This window comes from Marmota marmota, unplaced genomic scaffold (assembly GCF_001458135.2).
Source record: "Marmota marmota marmota unplaced genomic scaffold, marMar, whole genome shotgun sequence".
Classification (NCBI taxonomy): domain Eukaryota; kingdom Metazoa; phylum Chordata; class Mammalia; order Rodentia; family Sciuridae; genus Marmota; species Marmota marmota.
In genome coordinates this window covers 13,615,678-13,634,158 of record NW_026000169.1, presented here as the reverse complement: position 1 = coordinate 13,634,158, position 18,481 = coordinate 13,615,678, and the positions used below count along the sequence as shown (strand labels likewise).

Sequence of the window (18,481 nt, the reverse complement as noted above, 5' to 3'; positions counted from 1 at the left end):
AACGGTCTCACTAAATTGGTGAGGCTGATCCTGAATTTGCAATCCTCCTGCCTCAGCCTCCCAAGGTGCTGAGATTACAGGCATGTGCCACTGTACCTACTCAGAACCAACTTTTAAACTATACTACTGAGCTAAAGAGCATAGCCACCCTATAGTTTAGACAGTGATTGCAGTTTTCTTGGGTCTGGATTTGCAAGAAAAAGAAAGAATAAGCTGGTTGGATTAACACATCTACTTACAGCACAACCCTATTTATTACACAATATTCTCACAAGACTTGTTACCCTTTCATTAACTTGTGTCTGCAAGATTCTTGCTAGCCTGACTGTTAAGAACTGTGATGGAGACCACAGTTTGTATGAGGATTAGAAGAATGGCTTTGAGTGCTTACTAAAGGTCAGTCACTGTATGACGCACTACACCTGAATTTCCTTATTTAATTCTTGTAACCACTCTAAATATAGGCTCTGTTATTAGCATCATATTTACAGACTAAACATATGAGGCCTAGAGAGTCTGAATGACTTGCCCAGTGCCACCCAGCTAGGAACTGGTGAAGCTGCTTTGAGTCCTGTCAGGTCCTGAGAGCCTCTCCTGCCAACCACTGCTATACACGTCCTCTGATGTTCTGTTTATGCCTTCAGCCCTGTTCATGAGGAACAGTCTTCATTCCCACCTGAACCAGCTTCCACCAGTATAAATATGAGAGTGTGAACTCAGCCAGCTGGCATTCTCAGATAAGATCCTGTTAGTCCCAAACACTGGGTTCACCTGGTCTTCAGAATTTGGACAACAGCCCTGTAGGCTCTAGGCCAAGTACAGAAAGACATTTGTCCTGGGTGCCCCATTCTCTCCTGCACTCTGCCACACCCTTTAGGTATCCTGTCCACCCAAGACTCCTCTTTCAGGTCCTGCAGCCCAAACCTCTCCAGAGGGACTGTGTCCTTCAGTCCTTGCCTGTTGACATGCTGAGAGACCTGATGCTTCCTCTGCCCCCCACTGCCCCAACCCATGGTGACTCTCCCATGTCACTCTGGCTTTCCCATCCCAGCCTTCACAAATACCTTCACAGAGGGAGCTTGGTAGAGGCCTCCAGAAATTCTGAGGCTTCCTAGAAATAGGGCCCCTATCTATTTTTGGCAATTTCAGTGGTATGTCTTCTAGAACTGGTAGGAAAGCAGACAGGACTCCTTGTGATGACAGTGGCTAATCCTTACACAGCATTTAGTCTGTACCCTGTGCTGTTGTGATACATGTCTGAATTTACTAGTCCTAGCTACAGTCCTGTGAGGTATGTTCATCAAGGTTGTAGCTGAAACAGGACACATGTACAGAAGGAAAGAACTGTTTACAGACACGGAGGCAGATTTAAGCAAATCAATCAGGGATGCGGAAGTATCAGAAATCTAGCAGCAGTAGGCAGCTGTTCCCATCCTGAGGCAGCAGGGCAAGTCAAGAAAATGGTACAACTGGAGCCAGGTGAAGAATTGTTCTAGGAAGAGCTGCTCTCAGAAGCCTCAGATCATAGAGAGGTGTGTCTGGAGCCCCAGTGGGTGCAGGGGAGGGCAGCAGATGAGGTGTGAACAACTGAAGTTCAGTGGGTTGTAAGGACAGCAAACACTCCAACTGCTCTCTCCGCCCACTTCCTTCCCATTTCTCATAAAGGAAACAACTGGAAGCCTGAGGTCAAGGGAATCAATCTAGGTCATATAGGCTTCAGGTGTCAATTCCCATGTGGCTCCAATGGTGGCAATTGGAGAATAATCAGTCCACGAGGAAATAGACACATAAAGGTTAAGCAATGTACAACAGGAAGAGGCATGACCATGATCTGAACAGACTGTCAAATCTAGTCTTATACTGTGTCACAGATGTTCTAGTGTTGAGTTCTCCACATTTTTATAGGGTCTTAGAATTTCCAGAAAACCTTCCCTGGAGAGGTTTTGACAGGTGCCAAAATCTCTGAGGGCGGTATTTTGAGTCAGTGCCCCAATCATTGAATTGGGGCTGGTTCTAGGATTTGGTGCCATTATTAGATACAACTACCAGGATGAATCTAGCCCAAGCTATGGAAACCCATGTGTATATTAAAATGGTTCCCACCAGTGACAGAAAAGAGCCCTTAGTTATAGATGGAAGGGTTCTGCTCATGGATTTAAGATGGCTCTATAGACAGTACACCCCTAGCAAAAATTACTTCATGATAGATACAGGTCACACTGGCCAGTTTGTTCAATTAATGACAATTAAGAGTCCAATGTTGGGCTGGGGTTGTGGCTCAGTGGTAGAGCACACTCACCTAGCATGTGTGAGGCACTTCAAATTACAACCAGATTATTTCAAGCCATTATTTCAATCCTTAGCACCACATAAAGATAAATAAATAAAAGTATTTTATCCATTTACAACTAAAAAATATTTTTAAAAAAAGACAGTCAAATGTATGAAACAGAAAGATCATAAACCAGTAAATTTGTCAGGAAATGGCTGCTAAGATGGGGAGAAGAAGGTTTTGTTTCAATTTAGGAAAAATTAAAACTTGTGGTTTTTGTGTGAGAGAAGTCAGTACTTGATCTGAATAACATCTGGAAAAAAAAAAAAAAAACAGCTACCCATGTGGGTTGAGTACCATAAGAACGCAGTGTGGAGACATTTCCTGTGAAAGGAGAAGAGGTATAAAGAAACATTCTTGGGCTGGGGACACAGCCCAGGGCTAGGGCACTTGCCTAGTTTGCACGAGGCTCTGGGTTCAATCACCATCAGTACAAAGAAACCCCAAAAAGCAAAAAGAAAACACCCCAAGCCCAAAACCAATGGAACAAAGAGCACTCTTTTGTGAAAAAAGATACAAATCTCAATCAAGAGAAATGAAATGTTTAGAAAAAGTTCTTTTTATATTAAAGAAATAAAGCTCCAATGATTTCCTTTATACTTTATTACTTGATTTCTAACTAACTTTTTTTGTTTTCCACTTGGTGAAATTAGCCAGCAAGCTTCTGAAGGCATACATTTAATGTTCACTAGACAACAGCATCTGGAAAGAGGAAGGGGGAGGTCAGGAAGAAGAGAAGAAGCTCAAGATGATGCATTACTAGGTACAAGGTTGCAGGGAAAATACCAAGATTTCTTATGTAATTCAGCAACAGAAACAGCGTAGCATGCAATGGGGCACGGTGGCCTGGCATAGACACAGAAACAAGTAATTTAAGAAAAGTAAACAAACTAACCCAACAGGCCTACCAACAGAATACTGTGAAGAGTAATCGTACTCACTTCTAATGAGACCAATCTTATAGGCCTAGAGAACATTCTTTTCTATTAGATTTTTTTTCTCTCCCAATATATGTTAGGAGGGAAGTCTTCATTATTTATCACAAAGATGGAATATAATTGCCTTACTTGTATTTTTTCAGTGTTATTTCTAGGTGTTTGTTACTAATATTCATTATATAGTAGGGCTTCAAATTTCAACCAGATTATTTCAAGCCATAAATAATGGCCTACTGTATAGAAGTAGTCATACATACGTGAAAAATTCATTCTCCATCTTTCTTTCTAATTTCAAAGAAGGCTATGGGACTAGTCTGAACTCAGGAAAGGAGAGTCAAAAAGACAAACTAATGTGTATACACCAACCCTCCCAAGTGCTGGATGGTCATACCCACATTTAAAAGTCAAAATTAAACCAGGCGCGGTGGTGCACTCCTGTAATCCCAGCAGCTCAGGAGGTTGAGGTAGGAGGATCAAGAGTTCAAAGCCAGCCTTAGCAACATAGCGAGGAACTAAGCAACTCAGCAAGACCCTGTCTCAAGATAAATACAAAAAAGGACTAGGGATGTGGCTCAGTGGTTGAGTGCCCCTGAGTTCAATCCCCACTTAAAAAAAAAAGTCAAAATTAAGAATGAGATTTAAATATTATCATCCAATTTATAAAACAGAAGCTAAGGTTAAAGAATATCCTTAATAATCCTAGAAACGGGTTACATTTAAAATACCATTTANAATCACATGGGCTGGGGTTGTGGCTTTGGGGTAGGGTGCTTACCTAGCACGTGTGAGGACCTGGGTTCAATCCTCAGCACCAAATTAAAAATAAATAAATAAATAAGTTAAATATTTTTTAAAAATCACACAAAAAAGAATAAATTACAGACAGGCATTTCATGTGCATTGCTGGCCATAACTGGAAAAAAAATTACATGTCTGTAATAGCATTCTCCAGAATGTGTGTGTATGTGTATGTGTAAAGATTTATTAAAAGGGATGTGCTCACGTGATTGTGGAGGCTGACCAGTCCCAAGATCTACAGAGTGATCAGCAAGCTCAGGAGAGGTCGGTACAGCTCCAGCCTGAAAGCTAGACACTTAAGATCCCAGAAGAGCTGGAGCTCCAGCTCAAGCCCAAGGGTAGGAAAATGCAATACACCTATTGGAAGGAAACAGGCAAGAGATATTTTGCCTTACTCAGGGGAGGGGCAGTCTTTTTATTCTATTCAAGCCTTCACCTGATTGGGTGAGGTCCATCCACATTAGGGAGGGCAATCTAATCTGCTGGGTTTACTGATTTAAAAGTTTAATCTCCTCCAAAAACATCAAAAATAATGTTCAACCAAATATATGGTCATCCTGTGACCTACTCAAATTCACACATGAGGGGCTGGGGTTGTGGCTCAGTGGAAGAGCACTTGCCTAGCATGTGTGAGGCGCTGAGTTCCATCCTCAGCACCACATAAAAATAAGTACATAAAATAAAGGTATTATGTCAAAAAATATTTTTTTATTCACACATGATATTAATCGTTGCAGTGCCCTACAATAAGGCAATAATGCAGTCATTCAAGTGTTAACTTGGAAGTTCATGGAAAGTAAGCATGGTAGGGAGGTAAATGGAAAACCAAATCACAGAACACTAGGTTGTACCTGAAACTGCACCATGAAATGTGCATACTCACAAGTAAAGATTGGAAGGAAACAGGAAGAAGTAAAACCAAAACAGTGTCTGTGCTAAATTTTTGAGATTATGGGAAAGAGTTTTCCTTACACTTTTCCTTTAATTTCTTAATACTATAATTTTTCAAATTTAAAAAAAAAAACAGAAATCATAGGTGTAGGGGTGAAATGGAGGATGAAGCAATAATAATAAGCTGTGCTGACATGTTGTAGCAGATAGCCATTAAATAACTGAGTAACTGATACTGTCTTCCCTTGGTTCCCCCCAGAAGCAGCGAGTGATACAAAATTCAAGTGAAGGCTATTTACTGGGGAGGCGATGGCTGGTAGGAAAGTGGGGGAGTGAAACTGGGTGGCCAGAAGCTAATGCAGGGTGCTTTAATGAGAAGGTTACCACTAGAAGCAACTGAGTCATAGTCCACAGGGGACCTCTGGGAGAAAGTGTGGAATAGGCCTCAGGTTTGTGTCATTTGGAGATTCAACAAGGAGGTTTAATCTACCAGCTCCCGCTTATTATTGGTCAAAAGGGCTGCTCCTGTGGCATCACCTGTTGGGAGTCGCCCGGGCTCCAAAGACTAACTTCCCCATCCCCCGAGAGGAGCCGTCTAAAGGTGAGACCTGCTGGCTCACATGATCCTTACCCACCAATCAGACTAGCCCTGCTGGCTCACATGATCCTTAACCACCAATCAAAAAGCACCCCTTGCTAACTGTCAAACCCTTCAACCATTAAACTGTCATAACTGTCAAACCACCGCCCCCCCCTCTATAAATATGCAGAGCTGTTCCTCAATAAATGGGCATTTTCTCCGACGGCAAGCCTTGATCCTTCTTTCATTACCTCCATGGCATCTCCAGCCTGCCCCAAACAGGGGTGCCTAGTACCTCTGTGGCTAGAGAGAGCCCTGAGGCAGAGTCACGGGTGCTTGCTGTGAGAGACTGTGGCATGTAAAGGAACAGGGAGTACTGAGGGGGCGGGGTGAGTCACTGACAGCACCTGCAGGGCTTACCATTCCTGAACACCTGTGTAATCCAGGCACTTAGAGAACATTGGCTCTGATCCCCACAAGAGTTTTACACAGTGAAGCTCAGAGAGCCTGTGATGTGCTCAGTCAATCTGGGCAAGGTATAGAATCAAGTAAGAGACTTGAACCAAAAGCCCAAGATATTTTTTCCTTTCTTTTGCTGCTTCCCTAAGTAAACTCAGCATTGCAAATTTCCTAGTTGGACCCACCGAAAAAGTCAAAAAACCACCACATCAAGGTCAAGTCATGCAACCAATAAATATTAAAATCTGTAAGAGAAAGTCAGCAAGGGAAAGAGAACATCTACCATGACAGAAACACCAAGACCTGCTAAGACTCTGATCAGAGGAAAACCACACTTCGCATTTTCCAAAAGGTTAAAGAAGAAAATTATCACTATGGAAGGAAATTTGTAGGCGCTATTAGAAAAGCAAACCTAATTTGTCACTCTGTCTCTCAGAATCTGTCAATGGCTCCCAGTTGCCTCCATTGTAATTCCCTTAGTAGAACATACAAGGGCTTTAAGATTCAGCTTCTGCCAACTTCTCCAGCTCATCTTCCACCACCCATAGCCATATAAAATTACCTGCAGTCCCCAAGTAGCCCATCTCAGTCATACCTCTGAGCCCTTTAAGGGTTGTTTTTACTACCTAGAATTCCTTTTGCATCTCTACTCTGACTAATTCCTACTTATTATTCAAGGCTTGCCTTAGTTGTTACTTATTATAGCAAAGTGTCTCAATCTCTCTGTCTGTCTCTCTCTCCCTCTCTCTCTCTCTCCTTCCTGGTCATCATGTGAGCTGCATCCCTCTGCCACACTTTTCCACCATGATATTCTGCTTCACCTAGAGCCCCAAGGAAAGGAGCCAACTCTCTATGAAAGGAGACCTCTGAAACTGTGAGCCCCCATATAAACTTTTTCTCCTCTAACATTGTTCTTGTCAGTCTTTTAATCACAGCAGCAAAAAGCTCACTAGAATACATGGACAATGCTTTAACACTGAGAAACTGAAAGTGCCCCCTCCACATTCCTGCCAATACACTATACTGCAATAATGCTTCCACACTTCCCTAGGCACCATGAAAGGATTTGTGAATGCATGGTTGCTTGCTCTCCCAACAGAGCAAACCAATGGAGGCATCTGTACTGAGACCTGAGTCTGCTAATAGGCAGGCTCCTCTGTGAGAAATGGATTGGGAAGGAGCACCAAGAATTACCATTGATCCTAACTGCCATGATGGGACACTGAAAGAATAGCCAATCCAAAATACGGGAATGAGACCAGTAACTCTAGCATGAGGATCAGAGAAGCCGATCAGGCTTCTGACTTGGCATTCTTCACAACGCTCTCATCTCCTCTGTCTCTCCCTCAGTCCCTGTTACACATTCCTCTTACTTTCCTCCTTGTCTACAGTAAATAGAAAAAGAAAAAACAAAACTGAAAGAATACAGAAAGTTCCTAAATGAAAAGTAGCAGATCCTGGTCCTTTTCTGATCTGCCAATCTCTCTTCTCAGATAAATCCACTTTATCAGTTTCTTCTTTTAGTTCCTTTGGTCATTGTCCCCATATGTCTACATGGTAAATTATGCCTATTTTCTCATGTATCAGTTTTAAACAATTCATATTTACTCCTTCCTATTTTTCTTTAACAAACATCTTGCAGATTTGTCCAGTATCTGTTCCCTTTTTTTTTCCTCCACAGCTTCAATTATTTTCTCCTAGATAGCCACGTGGTATACTCAATTACTCTCTTCAAATTCACTCTGTTCAACTTACCATAAGGTCCAGTGGGCCCAGCAATAATCCTCAATAAAAGGAAGTAGCATGCATTTAAGATAAGGCTTCAGCTACTGACAAGTGCCCCCAGATCTCCATGTCACCTACCACTGTTGCTCTGAAGCCTTCCCCTCACCTTGCAGAGAATTCTTACATTGCCTCTTAATGGAAAGGGGAAGATGCTCAAGTTTGAGTGACAGATGGGTTGGCTTAGTGTGTGACCCAGCTTGTGTAACAGAGGATTTGGTTCAGACATGGACTGCGGCTGCATGTGGCTACACTGCAGCCTATCCAGGCAGTCATGACAGATAGCAGGAAAGGAAAGCTCTTCCAATGGACAGAGCACCCAGTCACCCATTTTGAGTGGATACCGAAGGAGCCTATTGCAAGAATATGCATAGACTTGTAGGTACCTGGTCAGAGGCCTTAAATAAGCAAGAGTAGAAGATCAGGGACCAGGAGGTCTGGAAAATAGGTAAATCAATAGGCCTATAGGAGTGGGCAGAAAGCATGAGGATCTTTGAATGACCAAATAGAATACACCTCAGAAGACATGGAACAAACAAGTAAACTGGAAGATTCAACCAACAGATGTCAGCTACCTCTGTCTTCAACCACCTCACTATGTCTAAAATGTTTTCATGAACAGAGTAGTGACCTACAGAGCTGGAGGCTATTCTTGGGTCCACACGATGAGGTTCCTCTACCAAGACTCATCCAGTTACTGCTGCTTCAAAATATCTGACTTACAATCCAAGGAAACCAATATTGCGCCCTTAAGATAGCACCAACTCATATGTAAATCAATGGATGTGTAATTGATGTGATTCTGCAATCTGTATGTGGGCTAAAAATGGGAGTTCATAACCCACTTGAAGCAAAGTGTGAAAGATGATATATCAAGAACTATGTAATGTTTTGAACAACCAACAATAAAAAAAAATAAAATAAAATACCATTTAAACTCAATGATATTTGTTTATAACTGATACCTAAAGGAAGTGGCTATGATTATGGTCTGTAACCAGTTAGAAATAAAGTGTGATCTATATTGTTTTCCAATCAAGTGTATGTAAATGATATGGCGAATGGATAGAAAAGATGTAAGAGAGAGATTAGAAGTGTGCCTTGTCTCTACTCTCTCATACCTTGAGTTATGGTGGAAATGCAAAGTTACCCTTGATGGGAGAGATGATTTTCAATCTCCAGGCTGTGATTTGACTGCAGCATTCTCCTTCAGCCTCTATTGTGTGCCAGGAAAGCAGAGCTTCCATGAGAAACATCCTCCCTTTCCATTCATCCCAGTGTCCTCTGGAATCTGGGGACTTTGTTGGGAACCACATGTCCCCACCCCCACCTCCACCTTGACCCGTCCTCAACAGAGCTGCCTGCCCCCCTCAGCAACCCACACTCCTTTCTGTGCTTCCTTTGATCCAACCTCCTGGACTCTCCCTGTCTTGATAGCTAGCTGGCTTCTCTTAAGAGAAGGTGACACTCAGAAGGGGTCTGAATGTGCCAAAGTAAGAGATATACCTGAAGAGATGATGTTAAAGTAAGGGAGAGTTTAGGTAAAAGACATTAGTATTTTAAAACAAAAACTTGTATTTATTCTCTACTCTCACTCTTAGTTCCATAAACCCTCCAAAATACAGCAGGTACTTCTGTGAGATCTTAGTCATTTTCCAGAGGGTAAAGTTCTGTACAGGTATTAACTCATTTAATCATCATCACAATCCTACGAGACAATAACTCTTTTCCTCCTAGTTAATAGATGATAAAAATAAGGCTCAGAGTGCTTAACATTTCTAAGAACACCCAACTAATAAGAAGAAAACAGGGATTAAATCCCAGAGGTGGTGCCCAAGCACCACTCCCTAACTTCAGCCATCTTCACTGTTTACCCTCATCTTGGCTGGCATGCATGCTTCTGGGTAGGTGTGACTGATGGTCTAGAATTTCATGTGCATGTTCTCCTCATTTTCTGCTCTGTCCTGATTTTCTGCCTGTGTTTCTTATGTTCTCCTCGTGGTCTTACCATCTGATTTGACACTATTCTCAGCATTTTGTAGGGGAAAGCTGGCTTTCTTAGCCTCTTGGTGGATGTGCTGCTGATTATCTTCACTGTCTAGACACCTGACTCTGTAGAAAACATCTATCCACTAGACATGTAGGAAGAAGGGAAGACTGGATCTTCTGGATCCAATCATTCTTTAGAGATATTGGAAAAAGGGACTAGCCTTCTAAGATACAGGGCCAGTTTAGACTTTCTGTGAAGCTGTGGCTTTCAAATCATTGTTCACAACATACCATAAGAAAGAGGTTTCTATTTTTTAAAATTTATTTTTAATTGGCACTGTAATTAAACATATTCATGGAATTCAGTGTGACATTTCAATACATTTATACAATGTGTAATGATCACATTAGGATAATTAGCATATCTATTGCCTCAGACATTTATCATTTCTTTGTATTTGGAACATTCAAAATCCTCTGTAGTAGCTATTTTGAAATATGCAATTAATTGTTGTCAATCATAATTATTCCACTGAGCTATACAATATGAGAAGCTCCTCCTATCCAAACTGCAGCCCTGTGCTTCTCCATTCTTCCCTCCCCCATGCTTTCCAGGCTCTGATATTCACTATTCTCCACTTCTGTGAGATCAGCTTTTTATCTTGCACATGCAGGTGAGAACACGCAGTATTTGTCTTTGTGTGTTTGACTATTTCACTTAAAAATTAGCGTCCTCCGATTCCATCCACACTGATGCAAATAATAGAATTTCATTGTTCTTTATAGCCAAATAATATTCCATTGTGTGTGTGTATACACACACACACATATGTATCATAATTTTTTTTTTGAGAGAGAGAGAGAGAGAGAGAGAGAGTTCTTTAATATTTATTTTTTAGTTTTTCGGCAGACACAACATCTTTGTTTGTATGTGGTGCTGAGGACGGAACCCGGGCCGCACGCATGCCAGGCGAGCACGCTACCGCTTCAGCCACATCCCCAGCCCCCATATTTTCTTTATTCATTCATTCATTCATTCATCAATGGTCACCTATTAATTCCACATCTTGATTATTGTGATTAGTTCTGTAATATTCAGTATTGTTTTAGTGTAGATAACTCTTTGACATTCTGTTTTCATTTCCTTTACATATGAATCCAGTAATGGGATTGCTGCATCACGTGCAAGTTCTGTTTCTAGTTTTTTTTAAATTTGTTTGTTTGTTTATAAAATTATTTATTTTAATTTGTTATACATGATAGAAAAATGCAGTTCATTTCATATTACACATATAGGACTCAAATTTTCAAGTAACTGATTGTACACAAAGTATTTTCACACCATTTGTGTCTTCATACATGTACTTAGGGTAATGATGTCTAACTCATTCCACCATCATTCCTACCACCATGTCCCTTCCCTTTCTCTCCTTCCTCTTTGCCCTATCTAAAGTTCCTCCATTCCTCACATTATGTTTCAGCATCCTCATATCAAAGAAAACATTCATTCGGCCTTTGGTTTTTGGGATTAGCTTTCTTCACTTAGCATTATATTCTCTAACTCCATCCATTTACCTGCAGATGCCATGATTTTTTTAAATTTTCTTTTAATGCTGAGTAATGTTCCATTGTGTAGATATACCAAAGTTTCCCTATCCATTCATCTACTGAAGGGCATCTGGGCTGGTTCCACAGTTTAGCTATTGTGAATTATGCTTCTATAAACATTGATGTGGCTGTGTCCCTGTAGTATGCTGTTTTTAAATCCTTTGGGTATAAACCGAGGAGTGGGATAGCTGGGTCAAATGGTGGTTCCATTCCAAGTTTTCCAAGGAATCTCCATACTGTTTTCCAGGTTGTCTGCACCAATTTGCAGTGCCACTAGCAATGTATGAGTGTGCCTTTTCCCCCACATCCTCACCAACCCTTATTGTTGTTTGTATTCTTGATAGCTGCCATTCTGACTGGAGTGAGATGAAATCTTAAAGTACTTTTGATTTGCATTTCTCTAATTGCTAGAGATGTTGAACATTTTTTAAAAATATTTATTTTTTAGAAGTAGTTGGACACAATACCTTTATTTTGTTTGTTTATTTTTTTATGTGGTGCTGAGGATTGAACCCAGGGCCTCGCACGTGCTAGATGAGAGCTCTACCACTGAGCCACAATCCCAGTCCCTGAATATTTTTTTATATGTTTGTTAGTTGATTGTATATCCTCTTCTGAGAAGTGTCTGTTCAATTCCTTAGCCCATTTATTGATTGGGTTATTTGTTTTTTTTGGTGTTGAGCTTTTTTTAAAAAAAATATTTTTTAAATTGTAGGTGGACACAATATCTTTAGTTATCTCTTTATTTTTATGTGGTGCTGAGGATCAAATCCAATACCTCACTCATGCAAGACAAGTGCTCTGCCATTGAGCCCCAGCCCCAGCCCCTGGTGTTAAGGTTTTTGAGTGCTTTATATATTCTAGAAATTAGTGCTCTATCTGATGTGCTTGTGGTAAAGATTTGCTCCCATTCTGTACGCGCTCTGTTCACCTCACTGATTGTTTCTTTTTCTGAGAAGAAGTTTTTTAGTTTGAATCCATCCCATTTATTGATTCTTGGTTTTAATTCTTGCACTATAGGAGTCTTATTAAGAAAGTTGGGGCCTAATCTGATATGATGAAGATTAGGGCCTACTTTTTCTTTGATTAGGTGCAAGGTATCTGGTTTAATTCCATGTCCTTGATCCACTTTGAGTTGAGTTTTTTGCATGGTGAGAGATAGAGGTTTAATTTCATTTTGTTACATGTGGATATCCAGTTTTCCCAGCAGGATTTGTTGAAGAGGCTATCTTTTCTCCAGTGTACATTTTTGGCACCATTGTCTGATATAAGATAACTGTAGTTATGTGGGTTAGACTCTGGGTCCTCTATTTTGTACCATTGATCTACCAGTCTATTTTGATGCCTTGCTGGTTTTGTTACTATTGCTCTGTAGTATAGTTTAAGGTCTGGTATAGTAATGCTACCAGCTTCACTCTTCTTGCTAAGGATTCCTTTGGCTATTCTGGGTCTCTTATTTTTCTGGGTCTCTTATTTCATGATTCCTTTTTCTATTTCTATAAGGAGTGTCATTGGGATTGTATTGAATCTGTATAGTGCTTTTGGTAGTATGGTCATTTTTTAATTCTGCTTATCTAAGAACAAGGTATATGTTCTTTAATTTTTTTCTTTAGTGTGTTGTACTTTTTATTGTAGAGGTCTTTCACCTCTTTTGTTAAATTTATTCCCAAGTATTTTTTTTTGAGGCTATTGTAAATGGGGTGGTTTTCCTAGTTTTTTTTTTAGCGAATTTGTCACTGATGTACAGAAATGCCTTTGATTTATAGGTATTGATTTTATATCCAGCTACTTTGCTGAATTTATTTATTAGTTCTAAGATATTTCTGGTGGAATATTTTGGGTCTTCTAGGTATAGAATCGTATCATCTACAAATAGTGATAATTTTAGTTATTTTTTTCCTATCCATATCCCTTTAATTTCTTTCATCTGTCTGATTGCTCTGGCTAGAGTTTTAAGAACTATGTTGAATAGAAGTGGTGAAAGAGGGCATCCCTGTCTTGTTCCAGCTTTTAGAGGGAATGCTTTCAATTTTTCTCCATTTAGAATGATGTTGACCTGGGGCTCAGCATAGATAGCTTTTACAATGTTGAGATATGTTCCTGTTATCCCTAGTTTTTCTAGTGTTTTGAATATGAAGGGGTGCTGTATTTTATCAAATGCTTTCCCAGCATCTATTAAGATGATCATATGATTTTTATCTTTAAGTCTATTTTTATCTTTATTTTATCTTTAAGTCTATTGATGTGATGAATTACATTTATTACTCCCTGGAATGAATCCTATTTGATCATGGTGCACTATCTTTCTGATATGTTTTTGTATTTGATTTGCCAGAATTTTATTGAGAATTTCTGCATCTATATTCATTTGAAATATTGGTCTGAAGTTTTCTTTCTTTGATGTGTCTTTATCTGGTTTTGGAATTAGGGTGACATTGGCCTCATAGAATGTGTTTGGAAGTGTTCCTTCTTTTTCTATTTCGTGAAATAGTTTGAAAAGTATTGGTGTTAGTTCTTCTTTAAAGGTCTTGTAGAACTCAGTTGTATACCCATCCAGTCCTGGGCTTTTCTTGGTTGGTAGGCTTCTGATGGCATCCTCTATTTCCTTACTTGAAATCGATCTGTTTAAATTGGTAATGGCCTAAACTTACCAATCAAAAGACATAGGCTGGTAGATTGGATTAAAAAAAAGACCCAACAGTAAGCTGCTTTCAACAGACTCATCTCATAGGAAAAGACTCCCACAGACTGAAGGTTAAAGGTTGAAATAAAATATACCATTCACATGGTCTACATAAGCAAGCAGAGGTTTCTATTCTCATATCAAATAAAGTAGACTTCATGCCAAAGTTAATCAAAAGGGATGAAGAGGAACATTTCATAATGCTTAAGGGAACCATACATCAACAAGGCAGTTATAAATATATATGCCCCAAACAATGGAGCATCTACTTTCATCAATCAAACTCTTCTCAAGTTCAAGAGTCAAATAGACCACAACACAATAATTCTGGGTGACTTTAGCATACCTCTTTCCCCACTGGATAGATCTTCCAAACAAAAGCTAAACAAAGAAACTATAGAATTCAATAATACAATCAATAACTTAGACTTAACTGGCATATATAGAATATATTATCCATCAACAAGTGAATACACTTTTTTCTCAGCAGCACATGGATCCTTCTCTAAAATAGACCATATGTTACACCACAAAGCAAATCTTAGTAAATACAAAAAAGTAGAGATACTACCCTGCATTCTATCAGACCACAATGAAATGAAATTAGAAATCAATGATAAAATAAAAAATAAAAGCTTTTCCAACACCTGGAGACTAAATAATATGCTATTGAATGAACAATGGGTTGCAAAGATATCAAGGAGGAGATTAAAAAATTCTTAGAGGTAATCAAGAACTTCAATACAACATATCGAAACCTTTGGGACACTATGAAGGCAGTTCTAAGAGGAAAGTTCATTGCATGGAGTTCATTCCTTAAAAGAAGAAAAAGTCAACAAATAAATGACTTAAAATTACATCTCAAAGCCCTAGAAAAAGAACAAATCAACACCAAAAGCAGCAGAAGACAGGAAATAATTAAAATCAGAGCTGAAATCAATAAAATTGAAACAAAAGAAACAATTGAAAAATTTGACAAAACAAAAAGTTAGTTCTTTGAAAAAATAAATAAAATTGATAAACCATTAGCCATGCTAATGAAGAGAAGGAGAGAGAAAACTCAAATCACTAACATTTATGATGAAAAAGGAAATATTGTGATGGACACTACAGAAATACAGAAGATAACTAGAAATTATTTTGAAAATTTGTACTCCAATAGAATTGAAAATATCGAAGACATCGAGAAATTTCTAGAGGCATATGATATGCCAAAACTAAATCAGGATGATATTTGTTTTTATGAGATAGGGTCTCATTATGTTGCCCAGGCTGGTCTTGAACACCTGAGCTTGAATGATCCTTCTGACTACATATGTGTGCTACCATGCCTGGCACCTTTTCTAGTTTTTTGAGGAAGTACCATACTACTTTCCACGATGGCTATACTAATTTACATTCACACTAACAGTGAATGAGAGTTCCCCTTGCTTCACATTCTTACCAGCAAGGAGAAACAGATTTCTATTGCAATTCATATAGATATACAGTCATGTGTGGCATAACTGAGGTTTTGGTCAATCATGGACGACACACATAATGGTGCCCTGTATAATTATGTCATCTAGTGATGTCATAGGCATCTTAGTTTGTGTAATTACACTCTATGGTGAAATTACACAACAGTACATTTCTCAGAAGTATCCTCAGTTCACAATTGTATTTACATATATAGAACTAAAACAAAATGTCAGAAAAAAGTAGCTTACCCTTACAATGTAGAATGTACTTCGAAAGTGTCTATTCTACTCATTCTTTTCTTAAAAGATGCTGGCTAAAATACAATAAATTCACTTTACAATCCACTAATGGGTCATGACTTGCAGATTGAAAACACTACCTTAAGAAATTATTCTAACTCACCATATAATAATTTTTCACTATTAATAGATTGAGAGGAACATATGATTAATTCCTTGATTGTGGGTGAGAAGGGTTTTTTTTCCCTAATTATTTGTGGTTTCCTCTATTCTGCATCCTTGCTGGACATTAGGATGCCAGGAAGGAGGAATATTATGTGAGAAAGATGTTAAGATTAGGAATGAGAGTTGAGATAGTGTTGATCGTATATGAAGGAGATATAGCCTTTCCTCAATGCATATCTGCAAAGATTTCTTCTACTGTGTTATTACAGTCCTTCAAAATATTAAGATTTGGTCTCACATTGGGACCACCTGGAAACACTGGCTCTGGCATGTGGTCTGCAATAGAGAATTATTGTTTGTTAGGTTAGTGTGACAATAATATTGTTGTTATGTAGTAAAATATCCTCTCTAGATATGGGTATGGAAGTATGAACAAGTGATATGTCATGATTTCTATAATTTAACTTAAAAATGGGGGCTGGCAGGGAGAGAACAGCACCAGACCTCAGCCTGTGGTGGCTGCAGCAGATGCCACCCTTGTCCCAGTGCTATTTCTCCAGTTCCCATTATAATTAAAACTCCAGTTTCTGGGGATGATGTAAAAGAGACAGAGAAGAGAGACTTGTGCTAACTCATCCAGGGATAGATGTTTAACAAGCTGGTGTCATGACTCCAGGATAGATGGAGTCAGCATACTGCTCCTGATCTCTCCCATGGAATCCAGCTAAAAATAAGAAGAAAACAGTAAGAAGCTACTTGAGGACTCTGAAAAGTGAACAGGAATAAGCAGCTAGGGGAAGAAGATCAGAATTTGAAGCAACACAAAACTGGTGCTGAGTTTGCATATTTTTTTTTTTTTAACTTTAGTATTGCCCAGCCTACATTCAAGGCTGCCTGAAACCTGAAGGGGGCATCAGCATGGACACAGAACTCCAGAGAAGCACCTGGTTCAAACTGACCAAAGAAGCAGGTTAGACAAAGAGTTCCTAGATGTGAAACCAAAAGCACAGTCTGTAAAAGAAAACCTTGCCAGTTAAATTCATCAAAACTTAAAAATTTTTGCTCTGTGAAAGATTTTACCAACGGAATGAAATAGTTTATTATCTTATTGATGTAAACTGGATATTTTGAATATGAAATCATTGTTCCTGAATATCTCTTCCCATCCCCAACCTTAGAACATAAGTCAAACAACATAGGACATCACTAGTTTTCTACTATTGTAGGATTTCTTTTTAGTCTCAGGGAAGTGAAAAAAGTTGTCCAAGAAACTACCTGTAGAAATTGGGTGTGGTGGCGCATGCCTATAATCCCAGAGGCTTCGGAGGCTGGGGCAGGAGGGTTGCAAGTTCAAAGCCAGCCTTAGCAAAAGTGAGCCGCTGAGCAACTCAGTGAGACTCTGTCTCTAAATAAAATACGAAATAGGGCTAGGCCTGTAGCTCAGTGGTCGAGAACCCTGAGTTCAATACCCAGTACCAAAAACAAAACAAAACAAAACAAAAAAACTACCTGTAGGTGCTTTACTTTCCCAACTACCTGGATGCCTTGTTGGTAGTTTCTTTCTAGATCATTTGTTAGTATTATAATATTCTAGAAAATCTTCAAAAGAATACAGGGTGAATAAAATTAGTTACAACATAATTTTTTATTTTTAAAAATTTTTAATTTGTTTTCTTTTCTGTTCTTCCTCTCTGTCTCTGTCTCTCTCTGTCTCTCTCTCTCTCTCTCTCTCTCTCTCTCGGCTAGGATTGAACCCAGGGGTGCTCTACCACTGAGCTACATCCCAGACCTTTTTACTTTTTATTTTAAAACAAGATCTTGATAAATTGCCTAGACTGACCTTGAACTATTAATCCTCCCACCTCAGCCATCTGAATAGCTGGAATGATAGTCATGCACTACTATGCCCATCTAGTTTCAGTATAATTTTTTTTGAAAGCATAAACAATGTCTTGGTACTTTGATATCTCTTGAATACTATACAACTATTCTGTCTTTGAAAATTAAAAAAAACTTACTTATATTCATCATGTCAAAGCCTGTGGACACATGATGGGCTCCATGCAAGACTGTAGATTAGTAAAGCAGTGGTTTATGAATGCCTAAACTAGAAAACCATGATCATCAGAAACCAGCACCGATTCACAAAAAAGCACATTCCATCGGATTAACTTCATCTCCTTGTCAGGGTTACTATCAGAGTTGTGAACCAGTCCAAGGAATTAATGAAAGTCTTGTGGTATTCTTTTGGATAGCATTAAAAAATATCTTCTGAATGAAGTACAACAAAGTCACTGACAAGTGATTCCCAAAATCTGGAGAGAGATGCATCTTTCTTGAATTTTTCCCTTTGTCCTCCCCATTCAATGTTTTGATTGGTGATTTGGTTAATGATACATTAAAAATATGCTTATAAGGGCTGGGGCTAGGGCTCAGCAGTAGCATACTTGCCTGGCATGTGAGAGGCACTGGGTTTGATTCTCAACACCACATACAAATAAATAAAATAAAAGTCTATCAACCACTAAAAAATTTTTTTTAAAAATGTGCTTATAG

The 18,481-nt window shown here is 39.0% G+C and overlaps 1 long non-coding RNA gene across 1 annotated transcript; it reads left to right on the top strand.

Annotated features, from left to right (window-relative positions):
* Positions 1–3,187: 3,187 nt before the first annotated feature.
* LOC125611786 lies at positions 3,188–14,938 on the top strand. Its single transcript, XR_007342031.1, has 3 exons — positions 3,188–3,199; positions 4,870–4,873; positions 14,795–14,938. It is a non-coding gene; the product is annotated as an uncharacterized LOC125611786 (long non-coding RNA).
* Positions 14,939–18,481: the final 3,543 nt, after the last annotated feature.